At 40.5% G+C, this 16,733-nt stretch overlaps 1 protein-coding gene across 3 annotated transcripts in view; it reads left to right on the top strand.

The window, feature by feature from the left end:
* Nucleotides 1–16,733, top strand: part of LOC109033965 (clarin-3) — a 160,561-nt gene that overhangs the window by 86,925 nt on the left and 56,903 nt on the right. For all 3 annotated transcript variants that reach the window (XM_019046851.2, XM_072303164.1, XM_019046850.2), the window contains one exon: nt 8,121–8,145. The gene's annotated coding sequence lies outside the window, so the exon portion shown is untranslated. The remainder of the gene's footprint in view (nt 1–8,120; nt 8,146–16,733) is intronic.

The following is a 16,733-nucleotide window of genomic DNA, read 5'->3' on the forward strand; positions in this document are numbered from 1 at the left end:
ATGCTATTTTACAGAATAACATGCAAGCCGTTGGTAATGGCTGTGTAGTGTTAAGCCCTGTCCTGTCTGTGCACCTGTGAATAAATGTGTTGACCAACCAACCAACCAACCAAGCATAATACTACATGAGAATACGTGTGTAGTACATATGGATTGTATTTTGCAAAAAGGAACTAAGAGCATTCCAGTATCCGCTAAGATTGTGCAGCTTTTTCTATCTTGCAAATATAAATTGATCATCGGAACAAGTTGTATCTTCACCCCGAATAAACTGTCAATTCAAGAAGAAAATCATCTTTGTAAATTTAATTTTTGCATGCAGCCAGTAATGATATTGCGAAGAATGGAAGTTGCACAATCCTAGCAACATTGGAATACTCTTGGCTCTTTTTTGCAAAATTCAATCCATGTAGAGCACTACACACATTAAAAATCCCAAGAATACGTAATAACTTGTCACAGCCTACTTTATTTTCTGCAGCATAATGTTCTTCTTTTATCCGATGGAAAACGCTGCGGCAGTAGCTTGATTCCTAAACACTGGCGACGCTTTCTTCAGAATAAATTCCTACCTTCCGGTAAAATACATTTTCGGCCCTAGAACCTTATTCCTTTGATGTATTCCCCCAAAAACCTGCTTATAAAGCTCGCTTTTGATGTGTTATTACTACGTTGACGGCGACCGCACCAAGGGAACGCGATTCCTGCCGGCGGCAAATCTAAGCTCATGATAATGAGGCGATGAAATGGTGGGTGGCACTCTTACAATTTGATACCCTTCGGTTATGAACATGAAGTACACTGCCATGCTTAGGAAGAACGCCGTATGAGCCATTACACGTTGCCAAATTCTCTTTGAAAAATCGTGAATTTTCGGGAAAATTTGCAAATATATTTCCTCCAATTTTTAAGAGAATTTTTCGTAATGGACCACTAGACTAGGTACGAATTTCAGCATTCTGCTACATGTTTCTCAACTAAAATTTCACGTAAAATGCGATGCGCATAGCAAAAGTTACCGAAATCAACTCCTTACGAAGATATTTTATGATTCATGATGCGTGAATTCAAACCGCCCGCTCACGAAAACTCAATGCTCTACGTGTTTCACATCGCGCGCTAAACTTTCATCATGATAGTCTCTGCAATATAAAAATCTGGAGACCTCAATCTTGACGGTTTGGCTCAGCTATAGCTTTCTTGTGGTTTCAACAACATATAATGGGAAATGAACATTGCTCGATGGAGAAGCTTGCTGAAACCGTTGTAGTGCGCGATTTGACTCGAGTAGAGCTTTGAGTTTCTTGTGAGCGGGCAGTTCAAATTCCTCGTGACCAATGTGAAATAAAAACGTTGAAATCTTCGTTAGGAGTTAGTTTCAGTAATATTCGTTGCGCTATTCGTGTTCTACGTGAAATTCTGGTTAAGAAACATGTATCAGATTGCTTAAATTCGTACCTTGTCTAGTGGTCCATTAGATCTGAAGTGTCTGAAAATGCGAAGGAAAAATATTCATATAACTTTCTTCAAAAATAAATATTTTTTGAGAGGAATTTTGGCAACATTCGAACGCTCATACTGCGTTTTTCCTTAGCTCGGCAGTGCGCACATCATATTCCGGGCGTCATTCAACCAGTGAAGCGTGTGTGTTACAACGAGCTGTAGATGTTCCTCCAATTTGTTACATGCCAACATGCATGCATCACACAGTGGCGAGGCCTGAATGACCGATTCGATATTTCCCCATTTGAAGCTATGATAAAGACTCGCTTATTAAGGTGTTTGTTGCGAACACCCTGTCATTCGATATTCTTCCATAGGTTTAAATGGCAGATCAATCGATACATCGCAAAGCATGCCACGCCACTGGCACCATGGTCCTGAGAACCCGATACTCTATCGAGTGGCCACACGGAAACATACACTCTAGAGCTTTCAACGACTTCGGTGGAGATGAGACAGTATATGTATTGATATGCATGAGGAGAAATATTTGGGGTTTGTAGGTACTAACAGAACACCGAGGTCCTTTTGTCGTTTTGCACGAAATAAGGTAACTGCATTTCAATTTTGCCAAATTTCCCAGCGCAAAATGATGTCTTACCAGCGGGCCGATTGTTGAAACTGATAGACAAAGCGATAGACAATGAAGACATAGGAAGTATGAAGCGATCCTACTGGTTGACACGGTTGATTCCTATAGACTAAAGAAGAAAATGATGGACTAACTGTCGGGTCTTTGGTGGGTTGCCGTTAGTCAGTCCATAACCTACCTCCTATGTCCATTGCCACCACCCGCTTCCACCAATAGGATCCCTCCAAATCCCTTTTGTCGTATTTGTCTACAGCTTTGTCCATCAGTTTCAATAATCGGCCCGCTGGGGAATCTTGGAAATTTGTAACTGAAAATTACATTGGTTTTTCATTGTTTCCCGTACAAAAATCAGTCAAATTTTCAACGAAAATCGAGTAGGTACACTCTTGAAAACCATTTACGCTACTTTATCGCGTTTTTCATGCGCGCATCGTTTTTTACGCGTTATTTACCTTAGGGAAAGTGTATTGGTTCGTCGAAATTTGCTTAAGCTTTGGTGATTTATTAATCATTTTTTGGACGCAACAAGTATTTCCCCAGTGTACCCAGCAACAGCTGCCGAGAAAAAAACCGTTCTCTCGATGTAAAGAAACCGATTTTTGTCAAAGCCGGAAAATTCAAAACATGCAATTTCACTTTCCACCCCTTCTCGGCCGTATGTAAACACGAAAGACCCATGCGCTCGCAGCAGGACGTCGGTAAACGCCCGCCGGTCCATCGCCCGTTCCGAAAAGGCGAGGATCTGAATAACTGCACGCTTTCCGTTTCGCCCCTGCCCAGAAGGGGGGCCAAAAGCGTACATTATTTTTCTCATTTCCTTTATTTCGGGGGCAAAATTCACGCGTGCATCCTAGCACCCTTCCACCCTTCCCCTCATTATTCTCCCGGCACCGCCCGCACCCGTCCTAAGGGAAAACACAGTATGTGCTTTCGAACTTTGCCACATTTCCTTTCATAAAATGATAATTTCCCAAAGAACTTGACATTTTTTCCGTTTTATCGAGATTTTTGATCGCAATTTCATCCATAGCACAGTAGAATTTTGATAATCCACGATTCGGATTATATGCGGGTTTTTTTAGTGCCTCATTTTCTTTGAGACGACGGATTAGATCGCAGCCCAAAAAGTTGCAATTATCTGGCGCTAACTTTTATTTTTAAAAAAATCGTCCATAGTGATGTTCGCCAAAGTAACTTCCTTTGAAAAACTTTACGCGCAAGTGAGTATAGTGTTTTATTATTAGCTTTCTTGTGCGGGTCTCCAAAAAGAAAAATTTTGTTGATTTCCTGTGGAGTCTAGAATTATTATTTATATTCAAGCCTCTATGGCAGAAAATCGATAATTTATTCATAAGCAAGCGTTTTTTATTATTATTATTTTTTTTTAAAAAAAATCGAAACTATTTCTACGGGGTATGATGTTGCTTTATCAATGCTTTTTTTTAAAAAAGAATGATTACCAAAATTTTGAAATTGAAAGGAAAAAATTTGGGACTTCATATACTTTTGCGAAAGATACATAACATAACATAGATCCCCCCCCCCCCGAATCTGAGACCTACAATTAATGCACGCCGTAGACGGTGATAGGTCAAAATGTCCAAAACAAAATGTCCAAAAGTCAAAAAGTCCAAACCCTGAATGCCCAAAAATCTAAAAAGGCCAAATATCAGTAATGTCCAGCAGACAAAAAAGTCCAAAAGTAGGCAAATGTCCAAATTAATGGAAAGAGTAATTATATACTAACTGTTTTCAGGCGTTTTCGTCAGAATCGGTGTCGGCGGCTTCGTGTTGCGGCTCCGCTGAAACGCGGACGTAATATGCCATCCCACGTAGGTAACGTGGGATTTCATCGCGTTCTTTGAATTCAGCGTACCGCCTTGCACGTCTTTCAATTTTTTCCTGATTCTGACGAGATTTTTTGCTGACTTGCTGCTTAATGCGGGTGTGCTCGTGGTCTATCTGTATTATCAACTGCTCTGTATCGTGCTGGTCTCGGCGCATATAATCAAGGAATTTCCACATATTTAGGTGGTGTGTCTTGACCATTTTCTGGTACTTAGAGCTTTCCACAATGTTATTCGTTCGATGTAGTCCGTCTATTGTCAACTGGTAAACATTCCAGAGGCTGGGTGGAAATCTTGGAGGAAGGGCTGGCCGGCGATTTGTCGCCGGTTTACCTGTGACATAATTTTCATCAAGGTACTCAGCGAAAGGTAGCACGGCATCTGGCGCTTGTTCGCACAGCAGGTCAAAGACGTCAAAAATATCCGCTAGAGGTACAAAAGGTAGACCCATGAATGCTAGTAAAGAATCCCTGATGAGTGGCTCATGGATGTTCTGATAATCATGCACCAAATGGACTGCATTTTGCAATTTGGAACTGTAAATTCTGGCTCATCTGAAAAAACACTTATGTGCGTAGGAAACTAATGGCACATACGTTGTTTTCAAACCGGGCCAGAATTTATAGTTCCAAATTGAAAAATGCAGTCCAAATGATGTGAGACAATATTCCGCCACAAAGACTGCTCGAAATGAAATAAGCAGGTGTGGAGGTCTGCATCAGGGAATGATGATTCGCGGGACGCATTAATATTGGCAATTTCAAAGTCCGACATCATATCGCTGGGTTCTAGGCGAAGGTGATGTCGGACGGCGAACGCCTTCAGCTCTCTGTACACAGTTCGGTACGTTTCTTCGTCTTTTTTTACGGACAAAACATACACAAATGGAAAGGAGTATCCCCTGTAATCTCCATGGACTGTCATCAGTTGCAAGAATTGTCGAGGGACAATTTTAAAAGTCCCATCCGTGAAAATCATCCTACTAGCCGTCAGTCTTTGCATATTCTGTACAGTTGTAAAAATGAGAATGCGACTTGGGTCAGCCGGTCCTGAATCGTACATCAGGAAACGTTGACCTGATAATGTCCTTCGGTAACGTCTCAGAATTTCGATATCTTCCAATGCCATGGGTAAAGGTGGCCGCGTTGTGTTCTGAGTGCGGTTTACAAGGCGACGGAGGGCATTGCGTCCCGTCCAGGGATGCGTGCCAACACTTCTTCGTTTTGGATGGCTCCTACTTCGTCTTTGACAATATCCGTGGCGCCTTCATTCGGTCGGGTCGTTGCATGTTTCTTTAATTTTTCCAAAAATCGTCTAACTTCTACATTTGCCACGTCGGGAGCATGCAAATGCTTCGCCGTTCCGTCACTTTTGATATGCACCGCCCTCGTGTCAGCATTGGTCGAGCACCGTGCATCACAAGTCGATCGCTCTACGCAACGCCAATATATGGTTGTGTCCCTATAAGCAGAGTGACGTTGATATAGGAAGTTATTATGGACAAGAATAAATTTATTTTTTTGGCTGTTCATGACAAACGGGGTAATATTAGCCATGTTTGTTATGTTTGTCAATATCACTTAGAATTTTGAAAATAGATTACTAATGCATTTTTAAAAGTAAGAATTTACCTGCTCTCATGAAAAATTTTATCACCATTTTTTCCTAACCTGCATCTCTTCATTATCCGACACATCTGTTTCTATGGCTGCATTCACAAACAGTTTGCAAACCTGCACCCAAAAATCCGATGACAACTCAACCAATGCCTAACCTCACATTTGGACATTTGCCTACTTTTGGACTTTTTTGTCTGCCGAACATTACTAATATTTGGCCTTTTTAGATTTTTGGGCATTCAGGGTTTGGACATTTTGACTTTTGGACTTTTTGTTTTGGACATTTTGACCTATCACCCCGTAGACAGTTAACAGAACTAATCATTAAATTTCTGTCTAATATTTGACATTTTTTTAAAGTCTTTAAAAATGCAGCTTTTTCAATTTCCTCTCGTGGCAAAATGGTTTCGTTGGACATTTGATCATTTACGGTAGCTTCGATCCTTACCATCGTAGATGATTGAGACTCATTGTCAATTTTATCTGAAAATTTTAAGGAATGTTTTTTGGTTTTATGTATCTCCTCACACAGAGATCAATGCATTACATTAGTTTATACACTTGAGACTATATTTAAAAATAAAATATCTACAGGGCGGAATATTAGGAAGAGGAATTTACAACATAGGGCATGAAATACATGTTGCGATACTAAATGTTACGGGGGAAACCCGACAACATCAGGATGTACATACGCCGTTTTTCCCGAGCGAGGGAGCGCGCCCGTTCTCAAAATGTAATTCAGCCTTTCCGTAGCGCCGTTTCATTTTGTGACTTCTCGGTGCGTTCGTTCCGTTCCGCGCCGGCCCGGGTCCCGGGGCGGAGGCGAGGAAAAATCATGGCTCTTATTCAAAGAGAACGTCATAAAAGGCGGCCATAAATCAGGGGGATCGGTGTTTTTCTCACCGGCTGAGAGGAAACACTGCGTTACCGAGGGGTGCACTGGAAGTTTTTGGGCCATGTCATGGATAATGTTAAGAAGCTCTAACTTTCTCACCCCCCCCCCCCACCCCCGACCATGGTGGCCTTTGTATACGTGTGCGCGGCCCTCCTAATGTGTGAGAGCTGGGTTGCAATATATGAATATTATTATTATGAAGGGTTGAAAGATAGTGGAGGTAGCCTTAAAGTGGCGAAATGGAAACACCTTTGGGAACAACTTTTTTGTGTAGGATTTCTGCTCTTGAATGGCGGTTTTCAAAGTTTTACATTGGGGCAAGAGGGGCTTGGAGAACAAGGCGTATCAGTGCAGTTTTTTTAAGAAATTGAGAGATTAATGATTTTAAGTCAAAACAAGTCTAAATGCGTATTCTGTGAAAATTTGCTCCCGAATTCCAAGTTTTAAGAATCAAAAAGTTAGCTTGAACTACTTTTCCGCCATAAGAATCCATGAAATTTCGAAACCTCAAACACGTATTTCTTGAAACCGCAAAAATTGCACTTATGCGCACTGGAAAAAAAAGTCGCTTGAATCTAGAGTACAGACTCTTAATAACATTGACAAAAAAAAGTACTCTTGATTCGATCCGATTTTTCCTTGAATCGAAGAACCGAGCCTCTTTAGGCGGATTTCCCTTTGATTCAAGCAAAAATCCTATTGAATCAAGAGTATTTTTTCTTGTCAATGTTTTCAAGAGTCTGGACTCTAGATCCAGGCGACTTTTTTTCCAGTGTTTGATTCATTCGCATATACTTTATGGTACAAGCACTGCAAATTGAAACACGTTTTCATCTAATTCCTCCAGAATATGGCTCCAGCAATAACACTTGAATTATGAAATAAGACATTGCCCGTGTGGGAAGTTAAAGAACTGTATATACTAGTACTTGGTATGTATGTTTTGCCCTTTCCTCTCGAAGTCTTTCCGGAAAATAGAATTTTTTGATGCTTGCAGCAGACCCGTTTATTTTGCCACTAGACGAACGCTTTCACGATTTAATGCCAGCCACCCCCATGCACATACGGTCAAATGCTATGTTCATACGAGTGGTGTATCGGTCCTTTTTTTCTACGTTGCCTGCATCAATCATCGTTAATTTATGGATGCTCAGTTTTCCGTTGCAGGAATTTCCCATCGACTTCGTGCGAGGTTTGGCAAGGTCGGAAATATCTGATTCTGCGTTTGACACAGCAACGTTTTATTAATCCGACCGTTAAAAAACTGCACGTTTTTCTTTCTCTGACACGTTTCAGAACTAGTGGCAGCAACGATAAATTCACCCTTCGTGGCATTCCTGAAATGCCTGAATGTTAAAACTTCAAGTCGCTGCCCTAGGTTTTAGCGTTAAATTTCACTATTCGACCATCCCTCCCAAAAGGTCAAAATTCAAGAGTTTTGACGTACATGCCGATGAATCAGTCGAAAGTAATTGACATGTTCCTTCCTTTCTACCCCTTGTCGTTTTGTCTCCTACCCACCCTCTCATTTTTAAATAAAGTATTTAAAAACTCGCAATTGTACAAGTTCACATTTGTAAGCCCACACATTTTGTGACGATGTTTTGCTTAAAGAAACAAAATATGCAAATTTTAAAATTGGCTTTCTTGTTTGATTTCAGATGTTGACGTGATGTGATCATAAGTGTAAGTAATATCCTATTACGTCTTAAGTATAATATGAGTGCGTTTTTTAGTCAATGCAGTTTCCGGTAATGGATATTGGATACACGGACTTTATGTCCACTTTTTTTACGTTCACAGACTTTTCGTCCACAATTTTTACGTCCATAGTTCTAAAGCCCACACTATTGTTAAATCCATTACTTAGACGTCCACTAAGTTAAGTCCACAAATGTAAAGTCCACTAAAATCAAATTCAAGCGTTATATTTTAGTCCGTGTGTAAAATTATAATGGCAATATCGAAATCAGAAAATCAAGAGAGAATAAGGTGTTGTTATCGTAACTCATATTTTAAATGAAATTTTAATTTCTTATTTTGATTCATCTTTTCAAATTGTTTTTGGTAAATACTTGGTTTCATTTCTATCCTTAAAATTTTCGATATAAAATATGCCTTAAATGTACATTCTTTTTTTTAATGAAATTGAGTACTTCATTTTAAAAACATTTCCATTTTACAACGTGGTAAATATTTGTAAAACCTTTTCCAAGCAATGGCATCGATATGAATCTCAATGAGCCGTAGTTGTGATGAAAGAAACTATACAAATCAATAAAAGAGGAAAAAAACTAAGAAGCACGCAATTTTTTGTTTTAAACTAATTTGTACATCGACCTCCTTGAGTCAAATACGTCCAATTTTGAGCGTTTAGTTGTGCTTACACCACGCTGCAGCACAGTAAAAGCCCAGAATATGAAAGCATAAATTTGAATGCTTTGGAAATCATTAAATTTGACACAGAACCACTAGTATATTTGCAAAAAACACATTATATTTTCCAGTAGTACATATTTCTTTTTCATCAGTTTAAAAGGGAATAATCAATGCAGAGAGTGCAAACATTTCAAAATCATGAGTATAAATATTAGAGCCTAACACAGAGCGGAGCGGCATGTTAGCAGCGCAGAACGCGCATTGGCGCCTACAAACCTAACTGGATACTTCACGCATTGCGCAACGCGTGAAGTATCCCGTTAGGTTTGTAGGCGCCTATGCGCGAGTCACGCTGGTTGCCTGCCGTGCTGCAACGCTTTAAGCAACTATTTCGCGTCAGAGGCGTTGCACAGTATCCTACAAGATTGAAGGCGCACGAAATAACTAGTTAAAGAGGACTTTCAATTTTGACAGCATCTGTTACCGAAAAATGTTTTATTTGGCATTGGAGCGTTTCCTAGGCTCCCGCTTCGGTTTTCCATCTTATCATATCCGTACAGTGTACACATGAACGTATGTTTTTATCTGCTCTTAGAGTCTGTTCTCTTTCAGGACATGATTCATGAATGAAATGTTTTTAAGAATGAAGGTAGTAGTAGTATACATTTATTTTTGAGGTGGTTCCTGTCATTTAAATGAGAAGGAAAAAAAATGTGGACATATTCATGGTTGGACATTAAATCATGTGGACTTAATATAGACTGGACTTAATGTTTAGTGGACATAAATATCGGTGGACATTTATTTAATGGACGAAAGGTAGGTGGACACAAAGTCCTGGAAGCGGGAGTCCGAGTCCTTGATTCACCGATACAAGCATGAAGTTCAGTTAGAATGTCTTATTTTAATTTTAATATTCTTGAAAAAAGTCACCCCTTTAATTCCTGATAACCTTGTCTTTTTGCAAAAAAACTGAGCGTAGAACACTTTCAAAGTACACACTTTCAATCGTATTATCGAAAATGTAGGTGCAAAAATTACTTGCATAATATTCACATTGAAAATTTTGTCTAGTTTCGTGACTAAAAAACACATCTTATAGCCACTACAAAACTGAATAATTGAATCAGTGAGAACGAAAACACACCAACTCGATAACTCGAAAATGTTACATTTTCAGTGATGACAGTCAGTTTTTATAAAGGTCATTGAAGTTAGCGCATCTGTTCCATCTTGGACCTTAAAAATGCGCTGTAGTACTTGTCTTTCGGCACCAAAAATCTTTTTCATGGACTAAATTCTTCATCCACTGTGCAGTTTTGTGTATGTCTTGATTATTTTCATTTTTTCGAGTTGGTGTGTTTTCGTTCCCACTGATTCAATTCAGAATGTTGACGAATGAAAAGTTTAAAATTTAGTGTAAATGAGTTTTTTTTAGCCTACTCGAGATCTTCACAATATCTATAGATTCATGCATTTGTTTGATAACTGAGCAAAAGCTTAGCTTAGAAAAAAAATGCTGTTTTAATTCACTCATATCTTTTGGCAACTGTGCGCAGCAGAGTTTGTGGGAGTTAAGTCGAACGGAAGGGTTTGCATGGTTGACTTCGGTCTGACATATAATAAAAGCGTATGTTTACAACTTACAACCCTGATAATGTCAGGCCACCATACTCGTATCGTAAATCCAGAATGATCCCAACGGAAGCATTTGGTTCAAGCAAAGTTTGCGGATCAAGAAATGTCATCAAAACCTTACGATCCCTTGAAGTCTATTGAATTCACAAACACATCACGTTAAGAATGAATATTTATCACAGGGTGCCCAAAAGGCTGAACCTTGCATCAAATAACTTTTTAACGCCGTTCCGTTTTGAAATTTTAAGTACATTTTGGTATCCAATGCACAGTGGTGCCGTGTATGCAGAAACTCACTATCTCACCAAAACTATGTGGACGGAGAAAAAAACCTCGTGCATGGGACCCGAAGTTGAGGTCATATGGATCTCTGAAGTTTTCGGATCGCGCATCCGAAAACTTGAGGTCCAGCTGCCGAAGTTGGAGTCAGACTTCTGAAGTATTTCGGTATACACCGAAGGGTTCAGGTCGGACATCTGAAGTACTCCGGTACATACCAAGAGCTTCAGATGTCTGACCCGAACTTCGGCAGTTGGATCTCAAATTTTCGGATGCGTGATCCGAAAACTTCAGAGATCCATATGAACTCAACTTCGGGTCCCATGCACGAAGTTTTTCCTCCGTGTGCCGACTAAATGTGGCACTCATGAGCCATGGGCATGTGACAAGGGCGTTGTGGACAGGGCTCATGAGTTAGCGACTCCCACACGGAACCGCAGCGGCCGCTTCCTCGCAACTGACGTCACTGGAGCTTTATCATACCCATTCATTCTTACGGTCCTCGACTAACAAGCACACCCCTTCTTTCCCTCTTATGGGCTGATTGAAATTGATAGACAAAGCGATAGACAAAGAAGACATGAGGAGTATGGAGCGATCCTACTGGTTGAGATGGGTGGTTCTCATATACTGAGGGAGAAAATAATGGACTAACTAAATGGCCTCTCGTCGGTTGCCGATACCTAGTCTGTTACCTACCTCCTTTGTCCATTGCAATCACCCGATTCTAGAGTACCTGTATAGCGAGAGTATAGACAGATGTGAAACTCCGAAAATTCATTAGGCCTTCACCGATGCCTCCGCGAATAACGTTAGGGCCCAGAAATGCAGCCAACCTAAGAATTTCAATTATCCAGAGCGATTTATTGATACAATTGTTGCGAACCATCGTTTAAAAAGCACGTACTTGACTTAGTTTTCGCATTTTACTCATTTTTGCGAAAGTACGCTCATTAAGTACATCCTTAGCCATCTTGATTAGAATTGGAATCTGCAGACTTGCAGTGAAATTTTGTGCGTTAGAAGTTAGTTAGAAGGGTGGCTGCACTTTTGGACCCTAAGCCCTCCATGAAGCGATCTGTCCGTACTCTCGCTATACAGGTACTCTACCCGATTCCACCAATAGGATCCTTCCATATCCCTTCTGTCTTCTTTGTCTAAAGGTTTCTCTATCAATTTCAATAATCGCCCGGCTGTCTCTATTTCCGTTCGGCAAAAATAGTCCATTTATTCATCTATTTATTTATTTTTGGTTCCGGAGTGAGCCCACACCTTTCATCCAGTTTTGGCTCAACAGACGGATACCGCGGTGGCGTTTTCGCGAGATCGTAGCGCGGCCCGGCGGAGGTGGCGGATGTGTTTTGCACGACGCGACGCGACAAAGGGCCATCCTGAGTGACGCAACCGCGGCTAAGCCGGCGTCCCGACGCCCCGGACGCCCCTCTGCGCCGTCGCAGCGCTGGCGCCTCGCGGAGTCACGCCGTCTCCGGTCTCGTCGATTCGCCCTCGTTGCCGGATCATGCCATAAAAACAGAATTTCGCCGGAAGTTCTTGGAGCTACTCTGAAAAAAAATTCTCGGTGTTTTTACCAAGGTCCGTTGGTACCTTTACCATCTCACTATTTTTACGAATTATTGGTAATTTTATCAAGAGATACTGGTAAGCTTACCTAAAAACCGGTAGTTTTACTGTTTTTTCAGGTAAGAATACTACTTTTATTGGTAATCAATTCCCGGTAACTTTGCCATTTTATCTCGTTAATTCTACCACAGTCGATAGAAAATATTGGCGTTTTTACAAGTGTCCATGTAAAATTACCGAGAAAGTTAATAATTTTACCGAAATTTCTCGGTAAAATTACCAATTCCATAAATGGTAATTTTACCAAGAAAAAACTGGGATCAAATAGAACCCTGGTAGAATTCAGATTTCATTTCCCTGGCAGATAGAATTCTTGGTAATTTTACCCTTTTCTTAGTAAATACACCGAGATTTTTTTTCAGTGTATCAACCAGATTGGGCTTTGAGGAAAGTGACTGTGGGCAATCACTGAAATTGATAGACAAAGCGATGGACAAAGCTACGGACAAAACTATAGACAAAATGGCATAAAGAGCGATAAACAAAGGGACAGACAAAGCGATTGAACGATGCGCATGAAATTTGCGTGCTGAAAGTTTTTTTTTTTTTTTTTATTCAATCCATTTTTATTTAGTAACGATAGACAAAACGATAGAAAAACGATGTACGAAACGACATGCAAAGCGATAGACAAAGCAATCGACAGAGCTATAGATAAACCTATAGATGAAATGATAGGACGATGCGCATGAAATTTGCGTGCTGCAAAGTTATTTTTTTATTCAATCCATTTTTATTTAGTAACGATAGACAAAACGATAGGAAAACGATGTACAAAACGACATACAAAGCAATAGATAAAGCGATAGACAAAGCGATCGATAAAGCTATAGACAAACCGATACACGAAATGATAGAACGATGCGCATTTTGCGTGCTGCAAAGTTATTTTTTTATTCAATCCATTTTTATTCAGTAACGATAGACAAAACGATAGAAAAACGATGTACAAAACGACATACAAAGCAATAGATAAAGCGATAGACAAAGCGATCGACAAAGCTATAGACAAACCGATAGACGAAATGATAGAACGATGCGCATAAAATTTGCGTGCTGCAGAGTTCTTTTTAATTCATTTCATTTGAACTTTGTTAGTTCCTTTCAGCACAGTTCCACTAGTTCAATGAACTGCGAACCGACGCCGTGAACATTTCGAACGTTCATTTTTGAACTTTTTCATCCGAATGTATCCGATTCAGTTTGTTAGCCTTGGTGGATTGGCAACAGGATGGATTAGTTTCGCTGGTTGTTACAGGTTACGACATTAAAAGTTGAGACTCCCGCCTTCGTCCCTGTATAACCGGGCGCAACTTGACTTCATGCATCCCGGTTGTCTGGTGGCGTGGCGTGCTTTGCGATATATCGATTACTCTGTCATTTAAACCCATGGAAAAGTATCGATGAACACAGTGTTCGCAGCGAGCACCTTAATAATCGATTCTTTACCATAGCATCTAATGGGGACATATCGATAATCGATTATTTACGCCTCGCCACTGGATGCATTGAGGATTCCAGCAAATTGGCAACATTGTCTTCTCTCCATTTAAACCTATGAAAATGTATCGATTCTTGGCGGGACCAAGTGCTCCGTTGAGAATCGATTACTTAACATAAGTTTAAATGGAGAAAATCCGAGGGTGCCAAATTGCTGTATCCGCCTCTGCTTGTATGTCGTAGAAATCCGGCTGAATGTGCGTTTGCATCTATGACCCTATCTTCTCCTATGAATGAAGAATTCGCACTGTGGTCACACTTCAAAATCATTGGAATTTTTTTATTTATATTATCATATGAACAATTACCGTGTCTGATATTATTTTAAATAATTTGAAACAAGGATTTTTATAACCTTTGGTATAAATTTTGAAAGAGAGAAAATTGCTGAATTAAATGAGACTATGTCTGGAAATTTTTAAGTCCCCCGTTTCCGACAACATTGTTTGGATGACCACGATGAATTGCATCGCATTTGCGCTGTGCCGTAAAAGATCTAATATCATGCATGGCCTTTTTCCCTCCTCCGGCTTCAGGAGAGAAGTCATCACCTGTGGGGCAATGACAGCTCATGACCGGTCATGTTCCGCGCCCGCAAACTGCTGCCATGTCAAGGCAGAACGCCGTATGAACATTCGAGAGTTGCCAAATTTCGTTTGCTAAAATTTTTATTTCCGGGGAAACTTGTGAATATTTTTTCTTGACATTTCCAGCAACTGTAGGTGAAACTGCGAATAAATGAATCTAAGAAATTGAAGGGAAAATACCCATAAGTTCACCAGGGAATCCATGTTTTATCAAATGAAATTTGGCAACGTCTGATGGCGCATACGGCGTTTTCCCTTAGCACGGCAGACTGGGACAGCAGGCTAATCGGGACTAATCTTCTGCCACCGAGCCAGGTGTCCGCGGTCATAGCTTCGGTCTCCTGTGACACTGAGGGCAGCTAATTGCAGGTCATTAGTGCACCCCTTGCAGGGATGAAGTCAGCATTCGGGGTTTCATTATCAGTTATTCCAGATGCTTATGTCCTCATGGAAGAGTGAACTGTAACTGCCATTCACGAGAAAATGCTACGGAGTTTAACGTACTTGGTAATAGAAGTTACGTAAAAATTCGGCCAGTACATCATTGGTTGTCGATTAATATTATACGGTGAATTAATATTTGTTGATTTGTTACTCGTAGCGTGTGCTGACATTTTACAGAAATTAATGGTTTTACGGTTTTACTATCAGACTGGCGCGATACGCATAAAAAAAAAAGTAAAAGTTGAAGGAATTTATCTGCTCAAATGTCCTTCCTTAACTTGACTACTTTTATCATAAATCGACTCATAATTTTTGATTGTAAGTGTGCAAGACGTAACATAAATGAAAACGCCTTCATTGTACAGCCTATGCAACACAGACATCCACGAAGTACGAATAGTTGCATCACGGCGACATAGTCAACCATGTCATGTAGAATGATGTGGATGCGTTTGTCAGGCGTGAAACTAACTGAATGTGACTCTTTCTAAAGTTTTCCTCATTTTTTCCCAGGGCCGGATTTACCTACTTGCCGCCAATGGGCCGCTAGTATTTTACCACCCCCTTCTCAATCGTTTTGAAACATCAATGAAAACCATCAAATGAACGTGCCAGCGGGGGAGGGGTGCATAAGTCGCGTTTACTGGTGTTGAACACATTTTTTTGGGAAAGCCCTGTCAACACTATTAGCAAAAGTTCACGGAACTTTGCGCGAAAGTTAAGTTTCGTAAACCTATCTCTGTGTGTACAAGGCCTTCCATTCATAAGAAATGAACGAAAAAATTATGAAAGAACAAACATAAATGTGGATTAATGATTTTAACTTTCGCCGCCGCGCCTCGCAGACTGCACTGTGTTTGACGCAATGCGTGAAGTATTCACGCAGTCTTGTAGGCGCTATGCGTCTCACGCTGATCGCACTGTGTTTGCCGCGATGCGTGAGGTATTAATGCATTCTGGTAGGCGCTATCCGTTTCACGCTTTCCGCAATGACCGCACTGTGTTTGATGCAATGCGTGAAGTATTTGTGCAGTCTTGTAGGCGCTAATATGTGTTACATGCTGATCGCCGCGCCGAGGGCTTCTCCTTTTCATTTCAAGTCCTCGTCACATTTCTCTCTAGGTAAGTCGCGCCGTGCCAGGCCAAATTGCGTGTTTGGTTTCTCTCTTAACTCGACTAATTAAAGGTGCTGCCTCTTGTATCACTGAAAGACGACAAAAGTAAAAATTACTATACTCTCAGAAAATTAGAGATTTTGTCGCCTTTTCTCGTTTGTAATTTTTTTTTCTAAATCCGAATTTTTTTTTATCCCTCTATTTAAAAAAACTGCAAAATTTGCCGCCCCCTATAGATTTCCCGCCATGGGCCGCGGCCCATGTGGCCATCCCCTTAATCCGACCCTGTTTTTTCCTACAATATTTGTGCCTGCAGCCAATTCTACACTACAAGCACGAGATGAAAATGACGTCCTCTGCTATTTATTTCGAGGAAAATTAAATAAATAGATTATTTAATCCTTGCAATCAAAAGAACGGAAGAGGTAAAAGAAGGAGGGTTCATGTCTACCTCAAAAAATAAGACGCACTCGCAAAACGGCGAATTTTTCAACATTTCCAGGCCCAGTAAAGAGTTCTAAAACGATAAAAAAAACGGGTGAATGAAGACAGCAGAGGGAGGGGAATTGCATCCGTTAGATTTGGTCTCATCTGCGGTTAAATTTTCACTTCCACTGAAGGCGTATCCCTCGTCGCTCAAAACCACGTATATCCATCGAGAACCACACGGTGAGTAGGCGGTTTTTCCTCC

This window comes from Bemisia tabaci, chromosome 8 (genome assembly GCF_918797505.1).
Source record: "Bemisia tabaci chromosome 8, PGI_BMITA_v3".
Taxonomy (NCBI): Eukaryota; Metazoa; Arthropoda; class Insecta; order Hemiptera; family Aleyrodidae; genus Bemisia; species Bemisia tabaci.